Genomic DNA, 24,558 nt, shown 5'->3' with positions numbered 1-24,558 from the left:
CCAGCATGACTAAGTTGCTTCTGGCAAACCAGAGCAGCGCATGGAAATGCCATTTACCTTCCCGCCGGAGCGGTACCTATTGATCTACTTGCACTTTGACGTGCTTTTGAACTGCTAGGTTGGCAGGAGCAGGGACTGAACAACGGGAGCTCACCCCGTCGCAGGGATTTGAACCGCTAACCTTCTGATCAGCAAGCCCTAGGCTCTGTGGTTTTAGGCCACGGCAATGGTACTTCCCCCCATATAGAATGAATAAAATATATTGCCAGCACTTGCTTTGTAGGAAGTACATTAAAATAAAAACATTCTGGGCCACTGAATATAATACAAGAAACTATAGGATATGAATTTTGAAATTCCGAGAACAAGTCTTCTGTGCATGATACGGTCAGGAGTTAGAAGCACAGATCTTCAGTTGGCATGCTTATTGGCTGGTGTTAAACTTTGCATTACCTACCAATGGGGTTGGGATCCTTTGGCTATAACAGACTAATTGAGAAAATTATGGGAGATAGCATTAATGACAAAACAAACATCCAAAAGAAAAGCTTTAAGTAGTAGCCAATAGAACTAATTCACTGAGATATAGGCTTTGTTTATCCAGTTCTGGAATGAACAAATAACAGACATTTCCTCATATAGGCTCTTTCTCCTTAATATTGCTGTTTATTGCTGTTTATTTCCCCTGCTCTCTTCAGGATTTTTTCTTTCTTTCTACACATTCATTTTTTTCCTCTCTCTTACAATTTCCATTGTATAAGCAAATTATAAAAATGTGGTGATGAAACAAAATGTGTCATCTGAATTTCTACTATGCAGAAGACTGAGGCTGTTTCTGAGTGTTTTTTTTAAAATGGTATCCAAAGATCCATTTTCTACTACATGAGTACAAAATGATATTTATCAGAACTCTTTCAGCTCTTTTCACTATCTGAGGTTAGGTAAGTGGTGACCATGGAGAGGTTTTTATAGCTTGTGGTTTGTTTGGCACTCACCTTCATAAGTCTTCGGTGTCAGGTGAGGTGGTATTTGCCCAGGTATTTTAGAATGTTTTATAGTTGTTTGCTGTTGCTTTTACTTTATTGTGACTGTTGGATCTTGCTGATATGTTGGAAATTGTTACTTTCTGTGGTATTCTTGTTCACCTTATGATTTTATTGTGTGCATATGAACTTTGGACATTTTGTTAATCAAAGATGAAAATGAGATGAGTATTTATATTAAGCAACAGTACCACTTTTGACAACAGAAAAAGCAATTTCCTAAATCAAACAAAAGAGGGAAAGAGAGGAGAAAGATGGACTTATATGGTTAATTTTAAAAATCCCATGCTGTGGGTTAGAGGTTAAATGTGGAGCCTCTTTCTAAAGAGGCTGCTGGAGACTGTATTACTTGAATTAAGAAAGGCAGCAATCTGTAGTAGCAATGCTGTTAAAATGATTATTCTCCCGAGGAGCAACAATATCCAGAGGGTCACTGGTGGTAGTTTTCCACCACATCTCTCAAAAATGGCTACATTTTCAAACCAAATATTTAAAACTATTCATTCGCTTCATTCCTGAATCTAAAATTTCCCACCATTTGTTCCAGATTTTTGTTTTGTTTTTTGCATCTGTCTGTGCTCTTGTGTGCAGTGCTTGCTACAAATTTATGGGGTGCCAATCAATTTAAACATGAAGGGTCAACTGATTTCATGGGATGGCTCCAAAAGAGGGAAAATAATATGGTAGATTATTATGAGCGTGAGGCACACAATAGAGTAGCCTGTTAAGAGCTGACCACTTTCTACTCAGTGGCCATGTGGGTTAACCCCCAATACTAAGCCGTCTTCCACAGCCACTCAGAGGGCCTGGTAGTCAGACACTCCACTTTTGTATATATGTTCCTGATCCCGCTCATGAAATGGGTGGGAAATATAGGTGGATTGTGGGGTAAGAAGATCCCTCATGTAGATAAACATGGTAGAAACAGTTTGAACACTGTAGAGAGAGTGATGATGGAGGAAGGAGGATAGCCCAAAACTTGTGTCACGTTATTGCACTGAACACGTGACCAATTCCTGAAATACATTTGGAGGGTCTACACCACCACAGGTGCTGCTATGTGGTTAGTTTGTCAGTGATTGCCCCATTGCTCCTGATGTGGCTCCCTCTCAGATGTTGGTGAGTTACAACTTCCATCCGCTCCCAGTCCAACCAGCATGGCCAACAGTCAGGGATTATGAGTGCTGGCATCCAGGAACATCTGGAGGGGACCACATTGGCTACACCTTGCTCTGTAGTGACAGCGTTGGCAGAGAAGGGTCTCCTTTCTGTTGGATGTTCCAAGGATGGAGTATCAGTATGGCACCATACATCACCTTGGAGACTCATCCCCAGAAACCTGCAGTAAGGGATAATTGCCTGACTCTTGCTGTTGTGCTTTGTCAGGGATCCTTTGAAGCAGAAGTTATGATTAATGAGCAAGGCGCGATACACAGAACACAGCGGCAGCTGCCAGGTATTCAGCATCCCAGAGTGCTTTTCATCTCCCCCCTCAACAACTGAATGTTTTCAAGTGGGTCTGTGGCAAGTCAGAGCACCCTGTGGATAATTTGCTGTTCTCTCAAATGAAGTAGGGCAAGGAGTGTGAAATGCTTTAAAACAGATCCCGTTTAATCAGTTGTGCGGATTCATGTCAGAAAGGAAGGGCACAAACTGAAAATAGAGCTAGCAGCACTGCAGGCAGAAAGTTCCCCTTTCCCAGCCATTCACAGATTCTTTCCTTCAGCTGATTTCATTTTAGATGCTAAGAAAATGATTCATACTGCGAGGTCTTGTAGCTGTCAGAAGGAGAAGGCATGTGGGAGAGGAGTCAGTTGCTGCATGCATCTTGTACAGCACTTGCTAGTTAAAAATATTAAGTTGAATAGTCCAAGTATTGCTCTTGCCTGGAAAGTAGAAACCTATCAGGAAAATGGCTGGCGTGGCAAATTAAGAAAAGAAAGGAACAGAATACAATAAATAAAATCATTATGGAAGGTGAAGAGATAGTCAATCCAAAAGGTATTAGGAAAGGATTCTTATAGTCATTTGTATAATAATAAAGAAAAAAAATAATATGAGGAAAATAGACTCAAGTTAAAAATTACAGGCCTATATCATTGTTAAATACGGACTATAAAATCTTTGCGAGTATTTTAGCAAGGAGGTTGAAAAAGGTGCTACAAGAAGTTATACATAAAGATCAAACGGGTTTCCTTCCTGGCAGACAGATGAAGGATAATATAAGGAATATAGTTAATTTGTTAGAATATCTGACAGCCAGGAATGAGAAACAAGCAGTGTTAATATTTGTGGATGCAGAAAAGGCCTTTGATAATATATCTTGGGACTTTATGTTAAAAAATTTAGAACACATGGAGGTGGGGAAAGAATTTTTTAATGGAATAAAAGCGATATATACCGAACAAAGAGCAAAGCTGATTGTAAACAATATGACTACGGAAGAATTAAAAATATCAAAAGGTACGAGACAAGGATGTCCTCTCTCACCATTGTTATTCATAATGGTTCTGGAAATTTTCCTAAATTCAATAAGGAGAAATGAAGCAATAAAAGGTGTGGCAGTAGGCCAGAATGAATATAAAATAAAAGCCTTTGCTGATGATCTGGTAATAACAGTGGAAGAACTGTCGGAAAGTACAAAATTCGTTCTGGAGGAAGTTGAACAATTTGGACAAGTAGCAGGGTTTACATTGAACAAGAAAAAAACTAAAATGTTTGCGAAAAATATGGATCAAGGCACAATAGAAATAATGCAACAACAAAGAGGGATAGAAGTTGTGAAAAAAGTTAAATACTTGGGAATCTGGTTAACCCCCAAGAGTATTGATTTGTTTCAGAATAATTATGTGCCAGTGTGGAAGGGAATAAAGAAAGATCTAGAGGCGTGGGGTCGAATGAAGTTATCCTTTTGGGGGAGAATTTCAACAATTAAGATGAGTGTGCTGCCAAAGATCTTATTTTTATTTCAGACAATTCCAATAATTAAGGGGACAGTGATTTTTAAAGAGTGGCAAAGAGCAATTTCAAGATATATCTGGCAGGGTAAGAAGCCAAGAATTATGTATCAGTTATTAACGGATGCGAAAGAAAGAGGAGGCTTTGCCCTGCCAGACTTGAAATTATATTATGAAGCTTCATGTCTCTGTTGGTTGAAAGAATGGATAAAGTTAAAAAATACTGAGTTATTGGATTTGGAAGGTTTTGATAATAGATTTGGCTGGCACGCTTATTTATGGTGTGAAAAAAGAAAGATTCACAAAGGTTTTGAAAACCACATCTTCAGAAGATCTCTCATAGAAATATGGGAGAGATATAGAAGTTTATTAGAATCAAGAACTCCCCACTGGCTATCTCCGTTAGAAGTTATGAGTCTTAAGAAAGTCAATATGAGGGGGAATTCGATTACATATAAAGAACTGATTACAAAAGAAGGAGGAAAATGGAAAATGAAACCCTATGAAGAAGTGAAAGTGTATGTGTATGATTGGTTGCATTATTACCAGGTTAATGAAATGTTTAAAAAGGACCTAAAAGAAAGAGGTTATGAGGAAAAAGAATCTAAATTTCAATCAGAAATAATAAATAATGAGAATAAATTTTTGTCCAAGATGTATAAAATTTTGCTAGAATGGTATACAAAAGATGAGGAAGTTAAATCGGTTATGATACACTGGGCCAGAGATTTGGGTTATAATATACAGTTTAAGGATTGGATAAAACTGTGGAATAAAAATATAAAATTTACGGCATGTACTGCGTTAAAGGAAAATGTTATGAAAATGATTTATAGATGGTACATCACACCCGTAAAATTGGCAAAAATGAATAAAACATGTAATAAGTGTTTGAAATGTAAAGAAAAAGAAGGAACATTTTATCATATGTGGTGGGATTGTAAGAAGGTGAAGGGCTTCTGGGAAATGATATATAATGAGATGAAAAAGATGTTGAAATATACGTTTGTTAAGAAACCAGAGGCTTTTCTTTTAGGAATAGTAGGAAATGAAATAAATAGAAAGGACTGTAAACTTTTCCAATATGCAGTAACAGCAGCGAAAATACTACTGGCCCAAAAATGGAAACAGGAACAATTGCCGATGCTCGAAGAATGGAGAATGAAACTGATGGATTATGCAGAACTAGACAAACTAACAGGAAAGATCAGATATCTACGAGATCAAAAGTTCATCGAGGACTGGGGAAAATTTTCAGATTATCTGAAATGTGTATGTGATGAGCAAATAACGCTAGTGGGATTTCAAGAAGCTCTGTGAATGTTAGAGGACTATTGTATTGATGAAAACTAAGAGGGTGAAGGTCTATAAAATGCAATATAAAATTAGGAAATGCGTATTTAAAAATTTGAATAATGGATGATTGTCAGAAAGGTTGGAGGAAGTCTAAAAGAGAAAATATGTGATAAATTCAGATTGGATATTATAAATGTATGTTGGAAAATTTAATAATTTTTTTTTTTAAAAAAATGGAAAGTAGAAACCTGTAGTCAAATATTCTGGGATGCTCAGTCAGTAGAGTATGAGACTTAATCTCGGCATCATGGGTTCGAGCCCCACATTGGGCAAAAAATTCCTGCATTGCAGGAGGTTGAACGAGATGACCCTCTTGGTCCCTTCCAACTCTACAATTCTATGAAATGATAGGTTGTTTAGTTCAAATCTACCGTATATGATGGGATGCGGGTGGCACTGTGGGTAAAACCTCAGTGCCTTCGGACTTGCCGATCGTATGGTCAGCGGTTCGAATCCCCGCGGCGGGGTGAGCTCCCGTCTTTCGGTCCCAGCTCCTGCCCACCTAGCAGTTCGAAAGCATGTCAAAAGTGCAAGTAGATAAATAGGTACCGCTTTATAGCGGGAAGGTAAACGGCGTTTCCGTGTGCTGCGCTGGTGCTGGCTCGCCAGAGCAGCTTCGTCACGCTGGCCACGTGACCCGGAAGTGTCTCCGGACAGCGCTGGCCCCCGGCCTCTTAAGTGAGATGGGCGCACAACCCTAGAGTCGGACACGACTGGCCCGTACGGGCAGAGGTACCTTTACCTTTACCTTTTACCGTATATGACGTCCAGTACCATAACCCATTATAACTTTGCTCTTATTGCCCCCTGAGCATTATCAGATCAAACACCCCTCCGTATAAGGATTTTATCAGATTTAAAACCTTTGAGGTTTTAACCCTAACCAAACTGAGAAGTAACCGAAACAACAACAACAACAAAAATCCTTCCAGTAGCACCTTAGAGACCAACTAAGTTTGTTATTGGTATGAGCTTTTGTTTGCATGCACACTTCTTCAGACGAAAGCTCATACCAATAACAAACTTAGTTGGTCTCTAAGGTGCTACTGGAAGGAATTTTTTTTTAATTGTTTCGACTACGGCAGACCAACACAGCTACCTACTTGTAATAAGAAGTAACCCTTTTGGCAGACAGGTTTGTTCCCTGAATGATTGGGATGTTTGTGAACATACAATGCCATCATACCAGCACAGTCAATCTACATCAGAAGCTTTACTCCTAAAGTACAAGGTGATGAAATAGAGAAGTAAATTACTTGGATTTTTAAAAGTATATGCTTAGTGCCACAGTTCTTGTCATAGAATGGGTACCAGGGCTGGCCCAAGACACGTTGGCACCTGAGGCAAACCACAAACTGCTCCCACCCCTGTCTGGAAAGAAGGGCTGAGTGATGATTTGCCTCAGGAATGGAGTAGGGGGAATCAAATCAACCTTACCTGATGGTTGAAGTGGGAATTAAAGCCTGCTGGGGAGCGGCCTGCTCTGTGTCACGCTGGGGTGGTGCAGACCCCAGGAGACCCCAGAAGGCAGCCCCTGCTATTTTCTTCCCAGCCCTGGGAGACCAGCAGCACCTCCTGTTCAGCAAGAGGCCGCTGAAGAGGTGGCATGGGGGGAAGGGGGCTTCTGAGGAGGCTGCAGATCTAGCCTCCAAGAAGGATGCCACAGTCATCGTGGCAACTGTGGAGGCAGAGGCGGCGGCAGCAGCAGCAGGCGGCAATGCATTTCCTGGAGGTTGGATCTGTTGTCCTTGTGGATCCTGCCGCCTGAGGTGGTCACCTCACCTTGCCTCATGGGTGAGCCACTCATGACTGGTATGAGACTGACTGTGGACATGCCCAGCTGTCTTGAAACAAGACCAGCCTGCAACACCTCAAGTTACTGCTACCACCTCTTTATTAATTTGCTTCCCTGGTGAGAAATGTTAATCTGATAATCTCAAAGAGATAGAGTTATTGTTGCTTGCATCCCAATCTCCAAGTGACCAGATACTTCAGAGGTTCCAGCACTTTCCCAGGGTTTGGTTTCCTTGCATTTGCCTCTCATGGCTGCTTCTAATCTTTTTTAAAAAGGTTATGAAGAGACTGTTAAGCATACCTACCACGTCTGGCTCTTACCTCCATCCTTGGAAAAACTTCACCAGCTACTTTTCTGTGTGTTTGGGCCACTATTAAAGGTTCGTGAGGTGAGGGGAGAAGGTGCAACCATATAATGTGGGCCAAGACCATGGAAATACTCCTTCAATTCTTCTTTTAAGTTAATATGCTTATTTCCCCCGAAGACACAAAATTTAAATGTCAGCCAGTGAACATAGCAGGAGCCTTTGTTGCTTTGTGAGTCAAGATGATTGCAGTTCGGAAACTTTTTTTTAAACAGAACACCACTTTTGATCTTAGTGCTCTTTATGCAGAACATAAGCTCATTATTAAATTATATTCTAGTAACATTTCAGGTTATTTTTTACAATGAATATTTGCAGTATTAAGAGTAATCTTTACCAATGAATAGTTTCTACATTGGTGCAGGAGTGTACAATGGTGTTTTAAATAGCTTAAACTCTTTATGTGGGATTGAAAGGGGGGATTTCAACTCATATCTGAATATTTGCCACCCACCACTGAACCACCTACTGATTCAAATATGCAAATCTGCTAACTGTGCTACCAGCTGCACTAGAAGAACTCCAGCCCAGGAAACTCTGCACACTGTGAAAATAAAAGATCATATGGAACTGCTTGAATATTGGCATGTGAGAGGTCAAGGACAGAGAAGGGCCTCCATGAGGCAATTCTGCTTGTTTACAGAAGTTCATGTACTGCTTCACTCAGAATCAATAATCCTGCAGCTGCGTCTGTCTGCAGATGCAAAATGCCCTCTACCCTGGAAGGAAGCCACCTGTCAATCCTAAAGCATTTGACCTGCAGTGCTGTCCTCCAGCCAAGCCAGAGGGTTGGTTTTTCAATCTCTTTGAGCTGTGCGCCATGTATCTAGAAATATGCTTGCACTGGTGATGGGACTTCTAATTGTTTGATTTTTATTACTAATCATCCTTCTCATTTTCTGTTTATGAGCAAAAATTATTTACATTGCCTGTAGGTTAGCTCACCAGCAAGAAATTTACCAGACCAGAGTCTCCCTGCACCCCACCTCTTGGAGGAGGGGGAGACCCGTAGAGTTGTCTTGCAAGTTTATTCTGGGCATGAAGAAATTATACTTGAGCACTAAAACAAGATGTCCTACAAGACGGGGGGGGGGTTGCAAAACACTAATACAGTGGTGCCCCGCAAGACGATTGCCTCGCAAGACGAAAAACTCGCTAGACGAAAGGGTTTTCCGTTTTTCGAGTTGCTTTGCAAGACGAATTTCCCTATGGGCTTGCTTCCTTTTTCTTAAAGCCGTTAATACCCGGGGAATCCGCGCTCCGCAAGACGAAAAAATCGCTAAACGAAAAAACTCGCGGAACGAATTAATTTCGTCTTGCGAGGCACCACTGTAATAGTCAAGCCCTGCCCCCCCCCAATTGCTCGTGTGGGTCAAGCAGTGGCTTGGGAAAGGATTTGTCTCAGGATGATGGCAGGAGGGGAACAGGTTAACCACTCTTACTCCAGAAATACAACCCAAATCCAAATGGAGCCTTTGCACCCGCTATTACTTTTTAAACTTGTGATACCTTATTCTCACATCTCCACATCGTGTTTGGTTTGGCAAGAACATAGGAAGTGCCTTGCTCAGTTTGGCCCAGGTCATTCTACAGCCAAGCTCCATAATGCTTATTTTCTGACTTATTCTTAGACTTGCAAGGTTTTATGTAATTAATTTCTCAGACTCCTACACTACCCATCCAATGATGGGTAGCTTTCCTTCCTCACAATAACAAAATATTTCTGCTTCTGATCTTAACCTTGTTTTTTCCCTCTACTCCTGCCTCGCCCACCAATTTCGGGAAAGGCCAGCTGGGTCTCCCATGTGGAGAGTGTCAGTTCGGCCCTGCAGAGCAGTGACACTGCTTGGGTTCCCACATGCATTCCCACTTAATCACGTGCCAAAAATAGCACCGAAAAGTGGTGTTGCGGAATGGGAAAATCCCCACTTATGCATGTCCTGTAACAGAACCTCAGTGTAAGTGGCTTCCACAGGGGAGCTGCAGAAAAATGTGGATGGTCAAGAGAACTGTGGACTCAAAAATGTTGAAAACCACTGATTTAGGCAACAGGATAAAGGGATAGGACTCCAATATTGGAAAAAGCAGTTTTCAGAAACCAGTGGGAGAACATTTCAACCCACCACTATGCAACTGTCCTTAAAGTGACAGTTCTTAGAAAAAAGGAACATCAAACAGCTCCCTTCACCATAGCTGTCAAGCGTCCCTTATTTGAAGGGACAGTCCCTTATTCCAGACTTCACATGTTATTTGTGTGAATGGGCAATTCAGGTAGAATTTGCCTCACGTTAGTGTGGATCCTTGAGGTGCAAGTCTTCTTCTGTGGACTTCCGTGGTTGTTCTAGGTTCCAGGACTTGGGTAAAAATACACACAGGCTTCCCCAATAAAGATGTTCACCCTAATGTGTGAATAGCAGCATCAAGGCCAGCTGCACATCACTGGGGACAGGGATGCAGCCCTTTGTACCTGTTATGCCTTCACTTGAATAATGTATAACGAGGGCTAAGACGTTCAGTCCTACTACCAGTGGCCTAAATTTAGATAATGGGGTCTCATCCCACTTACCAATGTTAAAATGTCTGTGTTAACATAAAAAATTAAGGTTGCCATGTTTTGAAGAGCAAAAAAGAGGACACATTTGCCGACTTCTACTTTTAACTATGGATCTCTATGGCAACTGTCATCATGAAAAAGAGGACTTGTCCTGGAAAAAGAGGACATATGGCAACCATTTGCATAAGAAAATATTAACTCTTCATATAGCTTATGAAGTGGACTCTAATCCACAAAAGCTTTTGCCATAATAAATCTGTTTGTCTTTAAGATATGACAAGATCTAGACATGTCTTTAAATTACACTATAAATAAAGTCCAGCCAAAGATGCACAAGATTTGAATAAGGGTCACTTACAATCTTAGGTTTGGGGAAACTCAGTCTGACTGAGAGCGCAAGAGAACATCACTGTTGAGAACACTGCACTTTCGACTGTGGAAAGGATAGTGCCAGTCTGGTCACTGCATATATCAGAAGTATGCAATTAAGAAAACTCATTTTCTGTCCCTGTGGATTAAAGGACATACAAGCCCCAAAAATACATCCTATGTAGCTGCAGCACTTATTGGTACAATATATGCTATCAAATGCCCTTGTAGGAAATCATACCTTGGTCAAATTACAAGAGCTTTTGAGAAATGTACAAAGGAAAACTAATAATATAATATAATATAATATAATATAATATAATATAATATAATAATAAGCTGGAGCCTCTCAGGGAATGTTTTTGGACCATAATAATATCATTAATTTCTTGTTTGGTAATAGACAAGCTGAACAAACTGAGCTGTTATTAAAGAAGGAAGTGTGTTGTAGTTTGAGTTTGCACAATTATAACACCCACAGATTTTACTGAACAACATGATTTTATTTCCCTACTTTAGGAGGCTGCTTTTCTTCATCTTTTCTACAATAATTTTGTTTGTCAATTTCGGCATTTCAGGCAAGTATAATGCTTGTGGCAAGCACCTGCCCTGGGCTGCCTCAACCGTCCTCAGCCTAGTGTCCTCCAGATGTTTAGGACTACAGCTCTATCACTCCTAGAAAGCATGCCAATTATTGGTAATTATGGGAGCTGTAGTCCAAAATATCAGGAGGGCACCAGGTTGGAAAAGTTTGGGCTACATCATCTGCTTATTTCTGAGATCTCTTCATTTTTAATTTTTTGCAGCTAGTATCCTCCCATTTTCCTTCTTCACATAGCCCTGGCTGTTAAGGATTGGTCACTGTTGGTTAGAGAGGGGAGTCTAGTGAGGTGGAATGAGTATGGCCTGGTGGGGAAAAAGGGTCATGCACTTCCCTTGAAGACATTGCGGAAAGTGGGAAAATATAGAAAACTCCAGGTCATACTCAGACTGGGCAACCCTGTCTGAAAGCTGCTAGTTATTTCTTTAGCAACTTTTCTTTAGGCAGCGCCAGTCCAACAAAAGTCCTCGCTCTGAGCACTGCAGAACATTCATTTAGGATGTAGTCATAGCAACACTTGAGGTGATTATTATATTTTTGAACAATGTCAGGTAACAATCAGGTAATTGTAAAATGACAAAGGAGTGATAATGTATCCCTGGCTCAGATAATCATCTATTGGAAGTGAAAGACAATGGCTGATCTAAATGCCACTCATGGTGGGTGAGATTTTTGGGGTGATTGCCGCCACCCAGAACAGACCTCAGTAAAGTTGTGGAAGGAATGAACAGATTGGGAGAGAGCTCAAACACAAAAGAATATTTCCTGTATGTGGATCTCTATCAATTATCCTGTACCTCGGGTTAAGTACTTAATTCGTTCCGGAGGTCCGTTCTTATCCTGAAACTGTTCTGAACCTGAAGCACCACTTTAGTTAATGGGGCCTCCTGCTGCCGCTGCACCGCCAGAACACGATTTCTGTTCTCATCCTGAAGCAAAGTTCTTAACCTGAAGCACTATTTCTGGGTTAGCAGAGTCTGTAACCTGAAGCATATATAACCTGAAGCGTATGTAACCTGAGGTACCACTATATAGGCTCTAGTATAGAAATTAGGTTTAGTAAAACACTTCCCACTAAAAAGTCCCAAAGCAATTCACAACGTAGTAAAAAAAATATTACAGTGATAAAATTTGCATAGACATATTAAAAACAGATTTAACAATACTATGTTCTAGTTATAGGAAGCAGAGTCTGGTGAGATGGCGGAACCACAAAAGGATGGCACCTGGTGGGACAGCAAGGTTTTGCTATGGGGACTTCCGGGTTGGTGCCTCTGGTAATGGCGGAATTCCTCTGATCGGGAGGAATTTGCCCCGTGGGAATCTGGGTCTGGCCGCCACGGCGAAGGCGGAGACCCGTAAAAAATCACAGGCGGGAGAAGCCTGTGAGCGTGGGATTCGGCGGGCACCTTTTGCGCCTCCCCTACTCATGGGGAAACCCGGTTTCGGGGGTCCGGAGCGACGTGGGGTGAGCGGCGCGGTGCTTCGAATCGTCTGCTTCTTCCACGGAGCGAAGCCACATAGCTGTTGCCGGAGAGCGCTGACTTTTTCCTGTGGACAATTTGATTTTAAAGTAATTACCCGTGAGTAGAGCTGAAGCGGGAGAATTGGATTTTTAAAAAGTTTAATTTGGCATCGTAACGGGGAGGTTCAATACAGGAAGTCCGCCTTCCCCTTTTGTAAATAGACTGAAGCAATGAGGCTGCAAGCTGAAGTCTTGGAAAGCCTACTGTAAAGGACTAAATTTCCACTGGTAAAGAACATTAACCCCCCCCCCTTGGAGGCAGGAGAAGAGGGGGGAAAGTTGTGGATTGAGTATGCCTGCAGGAGAGAGCAAAGAGAGCTAAAATAATGCCGATCTGACTCTGGAAACGGGCTGCTAGCAGGACTGACGTCTTTTGGAATGGTTATTGACAGTGTTTAGAACGTTCATTGACAGCTAGCTAAATAAGAGAAATACATTGTTTCTATTGTCTCCGGCTGCTTTTAAAAAGGAGTAAAAGTAACTGAAAATTGAAAATAACTTTGGATTGTTGGAAACTGTGTTTAAAAGAAGACATTACTGATTAATATAAATAGAAACTGTTTCCCCCTAGTGGAAGCTTTTGAAACTGGTTGCTTTACAAGAGCTGGGTTAGGGGAATTTCCAGCTGCAAGATAAAGAACTGTGAGACTCTGGGACTGACCTTGAATTTTTTAAGTGTTATGGCAAATGGAAAGGAAAAAACAGACCAGTCAATTGCTGAAAAAACATCAAGGTCTGGGAGGACTTGGCAGCAATCCAGGAGAGGCTCAACATCAGGCCCCTCTGCCTCTTCTGCTGCTGCTTTTGCATCAGTACACTCAAAATCAAGAGGAATGTCGACAGAAGAAGCCTTAGCGGCTGCATTAAATAAGATAAATGATTCACTGGAACAGCTTAACAAGAAAACAGACGCGATAAATGTGAAAGTGGATGTTGCAACTACTAAAATTGACTTAAATACAGAAAGTATAAATAATTTGGGACAAAAGGTGAATACAAATACAGAAACTATCCAGAAATTGATACAGGAATCTACTTTGATATGGCAGACTGCGGAGGAAGCTAGGGAGAAAGCCGTTGCTGCTGAATGTAAATAACACAACTTGAGAGAGAGAGAGTCCCAGCCCTACAGAGGCAACTTGATGAACATAAGTTGACGCTTGTTATGATTGAACTTAAAGAAAAACAGACGAATTTGAGGATCAGAGCCCTACCTGAATTGGAGAAGGAAAGCTTGACAGATTTTCTCATACAGGAATCTGCTGACTTTTGGGACTTGGACTTGGGCCAAGAAGAGTTTAGAATTGTGAGGGCCTTCAGACTTGGAAGAGGAGGGAAAAAAGAGAAGAATAGATTAAGAGACTGCTTGATCACCCTTCGAATTAAAGAAGAGAGAGATAGAATCTTGGGTTGGCATTACCAGAAGAACCTAGAAGTACAACAGTCAAGAGTGGACATTTTTAAAGACGTCCCGAAATATCTTTTGGATTTTAGGCCTAACTATGGAGATATTGTTGCTCTGCTGAGAAGGAACAAAATCATCTTTAGGTGGGAGTTTCCCCAAGGTCTATCCTTCAGTTTCAAAGAAAGGAAAATAAAAATAAGATCAGTAGAAGATAAAGTAAAGTTTTTGTATAAATATGAAGAAGATCTGCAGAAGGGACTTGGAAAAGAGCCAAGAGCATCGGATAGAAGATCACCAGGATGAAGTTGATGGACTATACGGAACTGGCGGAAATGACTGGCAGAATCCGAGACCAGGGAGAAGAGTCGGCGGAAGAAGACTGGAAAAAATTTAAAAATTATTTACGGAAATACTGTAAATTTAATGAATGTTAGAAAAATGTTGGAATGAAGTTATATGGCTTTAGTAGAACTGTTATAAGGAATTAAGTATAAACAGATTAATAGAATATTAAAGGGAAAATAAGGTTAGAATGTGCTAAGATAATTACAGGATAGAAAACCGAGGAAGATGGAAAGGAATTGCTGAAACAATTAACAGAAGTGGAATACAAAAAGGGAGGTGTGAGGAGGTCGTGGAAATAAGATATTGAAATTATTTGATGTGCTTTAAATGGTTTTTGTTTTGTTTTGTTAGTTTAATGTGTCAGTGTTATGTAGTGTTTGTGTATTGTATTGTATTGTTCTTGTTTTTTGTAGTGTTTAAATTGTTGGAAAAGTAATAAATATATATATTTTTTTTAAAAAAGCAAGGTTTTGCTATGGTTGGAGCCTAATGAACATGGGTGTTGAAATGTAGTGTTGAAATGTTCAAGCATGACCCAAGGGCAAGGTTCAGCTGTGTGTGGCCAGTGGGCTTGCTGGGGTGCTGCTGCAGCAAGTAGTCATAGGGGGCCATGAAGATGAACCACCAGAGCGTGCGGGGGACAAGATCTGTGGGGTCTGGTGCAAAGAGGCCCAGCAGTGGCTTGTGGCCTGTGATTATTGTGAAGTGGTGGCCATAGAGGTAATCGTGAATGAAATATACTCGGAGTCAAGTGTGAATTTCATGCTCTTTATTCAGCTCATAGTAGCAATGAATGAAACTTCCCCCAAAACGTCTAGCTATATATACATTATTTACACAATGGGCCCCGCATAATTGGCTAATTCCGGGCTGTTCTGTAGGCCAATCAGGTTGCGGATTCATTTCCTCAGGAGCCTGATTGGTTGCTCCTGCAGGCCAATCAGGTCGCTGATTCACTTCCACCTGGAGCTGGATTGGGTGGCTACTGCGGACCAATCAGACTGCTGCATTCTGGATCCTATTGTTCTAGGTTTCAGCTCAGTACATAACAGTGAAACCTCTATACTCCAGCCACGACCGCCACAACCTCCTTGTCAATTTGGGCACAGTTCCACTCAGCTGCTGACAAGGTCCACAAGCAATAGGCAACCAAAGCCTCCTGGCCAGCCAGCGAGCAGTTGCTGAGCACAGCGCTGAAGCCGTATGGGGAAGCATCACAGGTGAGTACCACGAGCAGGGACTCATTGAAGTGGGCGAGCACACTGTCTGAGGAAGGGAGGCCCTTTGTAGCAGAGAAGTTGTCGCCGTGTGTGTGGCCCCAGGCCCAAGGGGACTTCTTGTCCATGAGCTGGTACAGGGGCTCCACCACAGCTTGTGTGGCAGGATGGAATGATAAAAGTTCAAGGGTCCCCAAAATGCCTGCAGCTCCTGCTTAGAATGTGATGGTGGAGTGTTCTAGATGCTGGCTACCTTGGATAGAGATGGGCGGATGCTGTCAGCATCAGTGAGGAAGCCCAGAAACTCGGCCTTGAGGACACCCATCTGGCACTGATGCCAAACCAGAGGTGCTTGACTCAGAAGCCCCGCCCCCCTCATGTGTCACAATTGTTTGAAATGATGGACATATGTTTGCAACAGGAGCGGGAAACCTGATTTTTTAAAAGAAATTGTATTAAATTAAAGTAATTTGGTTTGATTTGTAATAATTTGGAAAACTAATAAAAATACACTTTTCAGATTCCTGTGCAATATCTGGTGGATATTTTTTTAATCTGGTTTGCTTCTGCAGTTTACTGGTTTTATGCAAATCTGAGGAATCTTCTCTCTCTCTCTTCTGTTCAGTAGCATGCCAGGAAGAAAATATATATGCACTGAGGAAGGAGTGGGCATGGAAAGAGGAATAGAAGAAAGTGACTGTTGATCCATCCACCCCAAAACACTGGACTAATTTGGAGTCCATTTCTACCCAAGTTAGTGGATTAGCCCCATATCAGGTAAACCCAAATTTACGGGGGGGGGGGGGCGGAACATAGATACTAGTGGGTTTTTTGGTGTAGCATCATGTGGACTAGAAAAATTAAATGGGAACACAGTCATCTTGAAACCCACAGTAAACTCTGGTGTGGATAAGCCCTACATAAAAAACTCAGTTCCAGATTGTTTCTTCTTATTTAAAACACCTCACCATCTTTTAACATAATAACTGACATCCTAAAGGAAAGATGAGTAATGCTCCAATCTTATTGTTCAGAACATTGCTTTGGTAGGTGGCCCTATAATTAGCATCCACCAGATGCATCACAGGAGCATTTTACAAAGGTTTGAGCTAGTGCTGCTGTATAAGTGCCAGAGTGGAAAGTATTTAGAATCCCTTGACATAAAGTGATACAGACAAGGAAGGGATAGTATATCTGGAGGCAGATAGTATAACTCTAGTCCACCAAGAAATTTAAGAGGCATTTAAATAAGGTTTTGGAGTGGGGATGGGGATGTCCCACTCAGTGGCGTAGCGTGGGGGGTGCAGGGGGGGCCGGCCACACCGGGCGCAACATCTGGGGGTTAGGGTTAGGGGGCGCAAATCCACGGGTTAGGGGGCGCAAATTACTTGCCTTGCCCCGGGTGCCAACAACCCACGCTACGCCACTGGTCCCACTGTTTCATTTTTAAGAAAAGAACATGTTTGCAAAGAGGTTGAGTGGTAGATATTCCACACTTGAATGTTATCTCTCTTCTTGGGTTTCTGTTTACCATCCCTCAGCCATGGCTGAGCACTTTTGGGAAACCATTACCAGCAGTGTGGGTTTCAGATTTGTATACAGAGGCTCCTGAGGAATTCTGAAGTTGCCCATCTCAGCCCTGTGACGCTATGGTTGTACTATGACACCAACATTGACAGTGCAGCGTCTTAACACGCTTTCATTTGCCTTCAGCCATAAAATGGGGCAGGAGCCCACAGTGCCTCTTTTGAGGTTTACATGTACCAGTTCTCTAGCAATGCTTGATTCCAGAGGGTAGGGTTGATTCAAAGGCTGTAGGAAAGTTTTTGCCACCACTGATTTGGGCCACTTGCTCTCCAAAGAGATAAAAGAAAACTAATTTTGTAAACAAGTTCCCAGCTTAAGGTCTGTTTTAATTTAATATATTTTTCCTGTAAAGGATTACTGTCTGTGCTGTGTTCATTTGTGCACTAAGCCTATTGCTCCTAAGAGTGACTGATTTCACTATTTTAGAAAACAAATTCACACTTGTAAACATGCAGTTTAAAAATTTGCATGGTGCAGCACAACAGCCAGCTTCCTAAAAGCTCAGTGCAGAATTTATTTCCCATCGCCACATTTCTTTGGGAATAAATGACTTTCCATATGCTGAGGAACAAGAGTCTGTAGAGTGTTAACAAACAGACTGTGAAAGAGCATCCTTTTTGGCAGACTTCTTCTTAATTGGTGCTTGATTAAACAATGTGCAGAAATGTGCTGAGGCACTAACTTTCCCTGTGAAGTTCAATACACTGTCTGCTCAGGCATTATGAACATGGGGAATATTGGATTTGCAGTCAGGGAGGGCTCCACAGATCCAGACAGATCTGCTGTAGCAGCCCTCGCAAATCTGCCAGCCCTTGCGAAGCGGCAAAAGCTGAGTGGTGGAATTCTTACACCCCACTCAACACCCCCAGGACAGCAGATTCTAATGCGGAAGGAGCCTTCCAGCCAGCAGAGTTATTTGCGATAAGCAAGCCGCCAGGCTATTTATTAATAGATATTATGCCTTACATAAAGTATATGAAGCAACAATAGAACAGCTCTTTTAGGAAAGGATTGATGTGGGGTTCATACACCCAGCTAAACCTTAAACTGATGAAGGTAGTTTGGCATATTCACATCCACTCATTTGCAGTAAATGTAGACGCTAATATCTTAAAGCGACTTTCCTGTTATTCTTCTGGAGCATTCATAACTTTCAAGAAGAAAGCTGTGCTCTTAAACTAACCTTTGTCAGTCTTACATTCATTCCAGATCCCTTTGTGCAGGGCCGTATTAAAAGTTTTGGGGCCTTTTTGCCACTTTCTGCTTTGAGAGCCCCCTCCCTTTTTGTCCATTTAAACTTGGCTACCTCACTGTTCAGAGTCATACACCCATTCAGATGCACACAGAAATCCATTTACAATCTTCCTGCTTGGGCCACTTCACACACTAAGCAGAGACACATATTTGCCACTAATAAATACACTGTACAGGCAGGTGCAGCAAATCACAAGTAGCAGCGGCGTAGCGTGGGTTGTCAGCACCCGGGGCAAGGGAAGTAATTTGCGCCCCCTAACCCGGGGCAAGGGAAGTAATTTGCGCCCCCTAACCCAGGGCAAGGCAAGTAATTTGCGCCACACGCCGTGCCCCCCCCCCACCAAGCCTCTATATTCTGCGCTTGTCAGGCTTGGCTGCTGGCCCTCCGTGGCTGGCAACGGACTCAAGAGACCGGCCGTGGAGGCGCTGGAGGGCTGGTCTGGGGCCCGAGAGAAGCCTCGGAGAGTTCTCGCTGGGTTGACCTCGCAGCCTGGGCTACCCTGCGGGGCTGTTGTGAAAGGCGAAGGCGAGTGGCAGCGTGGCTTGCAGCGGAACAAAGGGCACGACCACGGCGCCGGGACGTGCCCTTTGCTTGTGCCCCTTTGCTGGGGAGGCTGAGAAGGGCGCCCCTTTGCTGCGCTCCCCCGGGAGGTCCCCCGGGAGCAGAGCCCGCTGCCTGCGCTGGCAAGGAGGATGAGCCCAGCTGGCAGGCCGGCCAGAGAGGAGCCTCGCAGGCAGCGAGTGGCTGGCTCCTTGCGGGCGGCGGCAGCGCAACTCCCTCCTGCCGCGAGAGGCGGGCAGCAGCCGGGCCTCGGACCTGCAGCCAGGAGCGCTGCCTCTTCCCGCGCCCCGAGGGCTCCCCGCGCCCAGCAACCCGGGGAAAGCGCCGCACTTCCACCACTGGCCCTGCTTCCACCACTGGCCCCTGAACCCCAAGGCTGAGGCTCATGGCGCGCACCCCGGCTTGCAGCTCCTCCTCCGCCCTTCCAATGGGGCAGCGGCCCGCAGGGAAGAGCAGGCGCGCTCTCTGTCCCCAGCTAAAGCCGAGGGGGGCTTCTGGTAGCCCCGGGGTGGGAGGTGGAGGGGGGGTCGCTGGCTGCAGCCGCCTCGCCTCGCCTCCGTTCTCCTCTCAAATCAGACACAGACGGCTGCTGACAGCGAGGAGAAGCGGCAGGGGTGGAGAAGCGCAGCGTGGGCAGCGGGAGGCGGCTTGGGGAGGGGGGGCTCGCAAGAGAAGCGCGCCCTGCGGGACTGAACCAGGTTCCTCTCCCCGGCTCCCGCAAAGCGACGTGCCCGTCTTGTGCTCTCCGCAAAGGCGCCAGATCAAAGCGGCAAACGGTACAGATCCACACCACGCCCCCCGCGGAACAGTCGTGCCCTCCACATCACAGGCAGCTCAGAGTTAAACTCTGCGCCCGAGGCTCTTCGGCAACTCCGGAGGCGGCGAGTGCGCCCCCCCAGATGTTGCGCCCGGTGTGGCCGGCCCCCCTTGCACCCCCCACGCTACGCCACTGACAAGTAGAAGGGGCAGGTGAGGAAAAGGATAGCACTCTTGTGCTTTCGATAGGAATGTAGAAGAGGGTACTCCAACAGGTGTACCTTACATGCTGAACTTCCCCTCTTCTACACACCTATTAAAGATACAAAAGTCTTGCCCGCTTTTCCACCATTCTAATCACACTTTCCTGCTGAGCACTTGTGTATAATATATTTGTTTGCAAAGATATTTTTAAAGATGCATCTTTAAAAATCTTAGGTGTGTACACCTAATGTGTGAAGCAGGCAACACTCTTTTTTGGGGCCCAAATAAATTATACTTTGAAATGTCACACACAATGTATTGAATGTTTTAACCAATCCTAAGCATGCTTACTCAAAAGTAAGTTAACAGGGTGTGTTTCCATGTTACTGTGCTTATGACTGCAGCACGTCTCACGTGGACTTGGGCAAGTAGTGGGGAAAAGACACTCCTAGCCACCAAAATTACCCAAGCCTCCAGTGGCGATGTTGCATCCAGCAGCAAGCTCCCCTTGTCTCTATATCTGTCCATCAGAGGTTTCAATTTTTCCCAGTGACTTGGTCACTTTGGGATTTGTTTGTAATACAAACTGGTAATACTTGTTTTTCTTTCCTACTTTCATTAATAAAGTCTGTTAGCAGTTTAAGTGCTGTGGCTGCCATGCTGTGTTTCTCCAGCGCTTCCAGTGTCCATAACACCTCACTTTCCCCCACCATTTCTCAAGGGCTCCTCAGATTTTGATATACACAAAACATAAAATCATCTGTTCATCTCCTCAAAAAGTAAGCTAAAATGTTATTGGGATACACAAGGCTATTGTTTGAGAAAAAATACAATTCAGTGAGCATTGTCATGGACTGGGTGGACACAGAAAAATGGTAGGAGGCACCATCTGGAGAACCTCCAAAGGAAGAAGGTTCAGAGCCCGGGGACTGGTGGTGAGGATGGGTGGACAGAGGGAGAAGAGGAAGCTGAGAAGGTAGTTTAGGAGGTTTAATGAGCAGGGAGAGGCTGTGGAAGAGAACAGTCCAGAATCAGAAGTAGAGAAAGAAGCAGGAGAGGAGGGGAGTGGAAAGGCAGAGATGAGGCACGCTGGTGAAGAAGCCTTCTAATTAAGAGTTAGCTCCACATACTCTGTGTGAGTTATTGCTGGCCGCCTCTCTGACAGTATATGCACAGGCAAACTTGTGCTTGTTATGAAAGGTGAAAAGGTTTGCAGAAGGTTCATCAGTAGTGGAGAGAGACTTTAATGGAATTACAGACTCCAAATTGGAGAGTCCAAATAGGAGTTCTAGGTTCTCTGGTTTTGAGGTGAGAACATGAGTCAACACTTGGATCCAACTACTTATCACCAGTTAATAATGTGGCAGACTCACCTTGCTAACTGTCCCCTATTAAATATAATGCACACACCTCACTGTACACCAATTAATACAAAGCTTTACAAATTTACCACAGGATGTCTAGTGGGGGACTTGTGGGAGGGAAAACTTTATGATTAGAGCCTCGGGCATAAAATGATCAAACAAACAAGAAAATTTTATCAAACAAAATGAAGGTTTTGAAACAAAGTGGGTCAGGAAATGTGGTCTTTCAGGTAGATGTTAACGTATTTACGGTACTTTAATTAACTATAAGATGTCTCACTGTAACACAGTATTACAATCAGAGTTTCTCTTAACCTCTCTTTACTCAAAATCAGTTATTATACTTCAGTTTCTGTTACTTAATTATGACAGTTAAATACTTTAAACATCATACAGTTTCCTTCACCGATTAATACTTTGGTTCATGAGTGAGGGGCACTTTTCCTCAGTTGCCCACTCTCTCAGCAATCCCGCACCTGAGGTATTCCAAATGGTATAACAGACCCAGGGGATCCCCTCACCCCTTGTGACTGGGTTGGGAGTCTTCTGGACTAGACAAACTCTCCCATCCTGGCTATACTGAGACCCAGGGAGCCTGTATTCTCACAGGTTCTACCTCTCCCGGTTCAGTCACAACCCTCCCAGAACACTCCGGCCTGTACATCTTTCCCAGACCCTCAACCCAGTCTCCCTATCCAAGTCTCCTCAGTATGGATGTTTAACTTAACTGAGAACCAGTTCTCCTTCAATCAAATCCTATCCTACTCCCTATCTCTCCTCTTAAATCCAGCCCTATCTCTTAACCCAGGCATAGGCAAACTCAGCCCTCCAGATGTTTTGGGACTACAACTCCCATCATCCCTAGCTAACAGGACCAGTGGTCAGGGATGATGGGAATTGTAGTCCCAAAACATCTGGAGGACCGAGTTTGCCTATGCCTGTCTTAACCTGAACCTTAGCCTTATCTAAGTCTCTCCCTCAGAAACTGCTCCTTTTATTCTCCCTCCCAAAGTGCTGCTCCTCCCCCTTCTGTGACGAGCTGACTTTCTAGCCAATCAGAGAGAGGTGCCAGTATTCTGGTGGAATTTCAGGGGGACTGCATCCCAGACGCTGGTCTGGCTCTGCTGGCCGTCACAACACCCCTCCAGGATAACAACAAAAACCCTAATTGTCACCAGCAAGCAAAAGAGGGGGAGTGAGAGGAAAGAATAATCAACGGACAAGAATCCTAATGAGGGTCAAGTTTCCAAAAGAACTTGACTATCCAGTTTATTTTGGAATCTGTGGTTGATTATCTGATTGCAGTGCTTGCAGTTGTTGTGAGCATTCACGCGATGGGAATAGTTAGTTCCATTAATGCTATAATGAGGTGTGTTTTTATACAGGGTTTGTTAATTCAGCATAATAGTCACTGAGCACTGAGCAATACAAGAACAACGGGCACATATGTGATACCGTATTTTTTGCACCATAACACTCACTTTTTTCCTCCTAAAAAGTAAGGGGAAATGTCTGTGCGTGTTATGGAGGGAATGCCTACGGGTGGCATGCCTACAGATTTTCCTCCTCTAAAAACTATGTGCGTGTTATGGTCGGGTGCGTGTTATAGAGCGAAAAATACGGTATATTGATGTTGTATGTGGATAGATCCAGCTCAGACAGTTGCATTTTTCTTCCTGAGTGCAGGAGGCATTGTGCCTGTAATACAAAGTCTGAATACTGAAGAGCCTGTCTGCCTGGAACACGTGCCTCTTCAGAAAAAAAATAAATCAAATTTTCCTTCCCCTTCCACTGAGCCAAGGAAAGTTCCGAGCAGTCTTTTCAGGAAGGGTTAGCACTGGGAACTTCTCATTTGAAAATCTGTCTCTTTACAAAGCTTCTTAATCTTGTTGCTCCCATTAATCTGTAGATCCAATCTTGTATGCTAGAGACACAAATGAATGATAGATCTACCCTGCGCCTTTGTAGGGAATATATAGCTATTTACAGCAACATGCAAAGGTCATGCTGGTTCCTGTTCCTTTAGCTGTTGTATTTGAAACAGAGAATTTTAGCAGTCCCCCCCCCCCCCATTCCTGCATAATGTGGCACTTGCTGAAATCCCCTTCATTTGATAAGATCTCACAATCTTGACTCTATGCATGCTGGCAGAAGGACAATACCCCTTCCTGCTCCAGACACAGGTGAATGTCATGTTTGACAAGGGTGTAAACCCCAAATGGCTGTATGAATTGCCAGACATGGGATGCTGGTTGGGTGCTTCAGACTTTTGTGTGCATATACACCGTTTCAAAGCTTGACTGCATACATGCTTGATGGGCGATGGGTAGAAATATACCATCTTTCTTTCTTTCTTTCTTTCTTTCTTTCTTTCTTTCTTTCTTTCTTTCTCTCTCTCTCTCTCTCTCTCTCACACACACACACACACAGCATGACATGTAGGGGAAATTTTGTGAAGAGAATTTTGTGCATGTCTCCACTTGTAGGCAGATTCTTGATCTGTTTCATATCTGATCCAGATTTTTAATTCAGATTTAAGTGCACACATGAGAGGCCGAAAGGCCCAGCAGGCCAGGCATTTATCCTTGCTCTGGGCACAAGGCCAAGTGCTGCTATTGGTCAGTTGGTCCTGCACCCAGGGGAACGCCCTCTAAATTCCTGCCACCATTGTCCAATTCGACAGCAGCAGGACAATCCGGCCTGCAATAAGCTGGTTCACAGTGGAGGCCTGGGAACCACCTGCAAAGCTGCTCACCCGAGAAGGGCAAATGGAGGCTACAACTTTCCCTCCAGCCAAGACTAGGCTTACCCAATGCCTATCCGCCAATCAAGGCATTATTGAGTAAAGAAAATTCAGTTATTTTCTGTTTGTTTTTCCTGGCACTATCAAAGCTCACATATGGCAACCTTTGCTTGCATACACACAACTGCGCAATTACGGCTCCCATACAGAGCACTGCATTCTTCTTCTCTACCATCTTTCAAAAGAGAGCCCCTGATTATGTCTTGTTCTCTTTTGAAAGGCAACTCATGTTCTTCACCTGAGATGCTTGCAAAGAAGCTTTTTGGAGTGGCAAAGGCTGCTCCTTACTCACGACGACACATTTTGTTGCTTGTCAGGGATACCCGAAGCCTTCTTAATGCCAGGCTGGTAGTATTTTCTGAGGTGGTTTTCACCATCCCTGAAACTGCTTTTTCCATACTGGCGAGAGGGGGGCATGAATTAGTCCTGCTTTTAAGCATTAATATCTCCTGTTAGTTCATGTGCTTCATTGTGCAGTAGTAAATTGCACACAATTC

General features: G+C 43.5%; 1 long non-coding RNA gene across 2 annotated transcripts in view; it reads left to right on the top strand.

Moving 5' to 3' along the window:
- The window catches only part of LOC309347968, a 41,740-nt gene that overhangs the window by 7,691 nt on the left and 9,491 nt on the right, over window positions 1-24,558 (top strand). For both annotated transcript variants that reach the window (XR_014159089.1, XR_014159090.1), the window contains exon 2: window positions 16,157-16,308. This is a non-coding gene — a long non-coding RNA (uncharacterized lncRNA). The remainder of the gene's footprint in view (window positions 1-16,156; window positions 16,309-24,558) is intronic.

Source organism: Podarcis erhardii (assembly GCF_964252035.2).
Source record: "Podarcis erhardii genome assembly, chromosome: 8".
NCBI classification, from domain to species: domain Eukaryota; kingdom Metazoa; phylum Chordata; class Lepidosauria; order Squamata; family Lacertidae; genus Podarcis; species Podarcis erhardii.
Note: the sequence above shows the minus strand (reverse complement) of the source record. Positions and strands in the feature narration are given on the sequence as shown.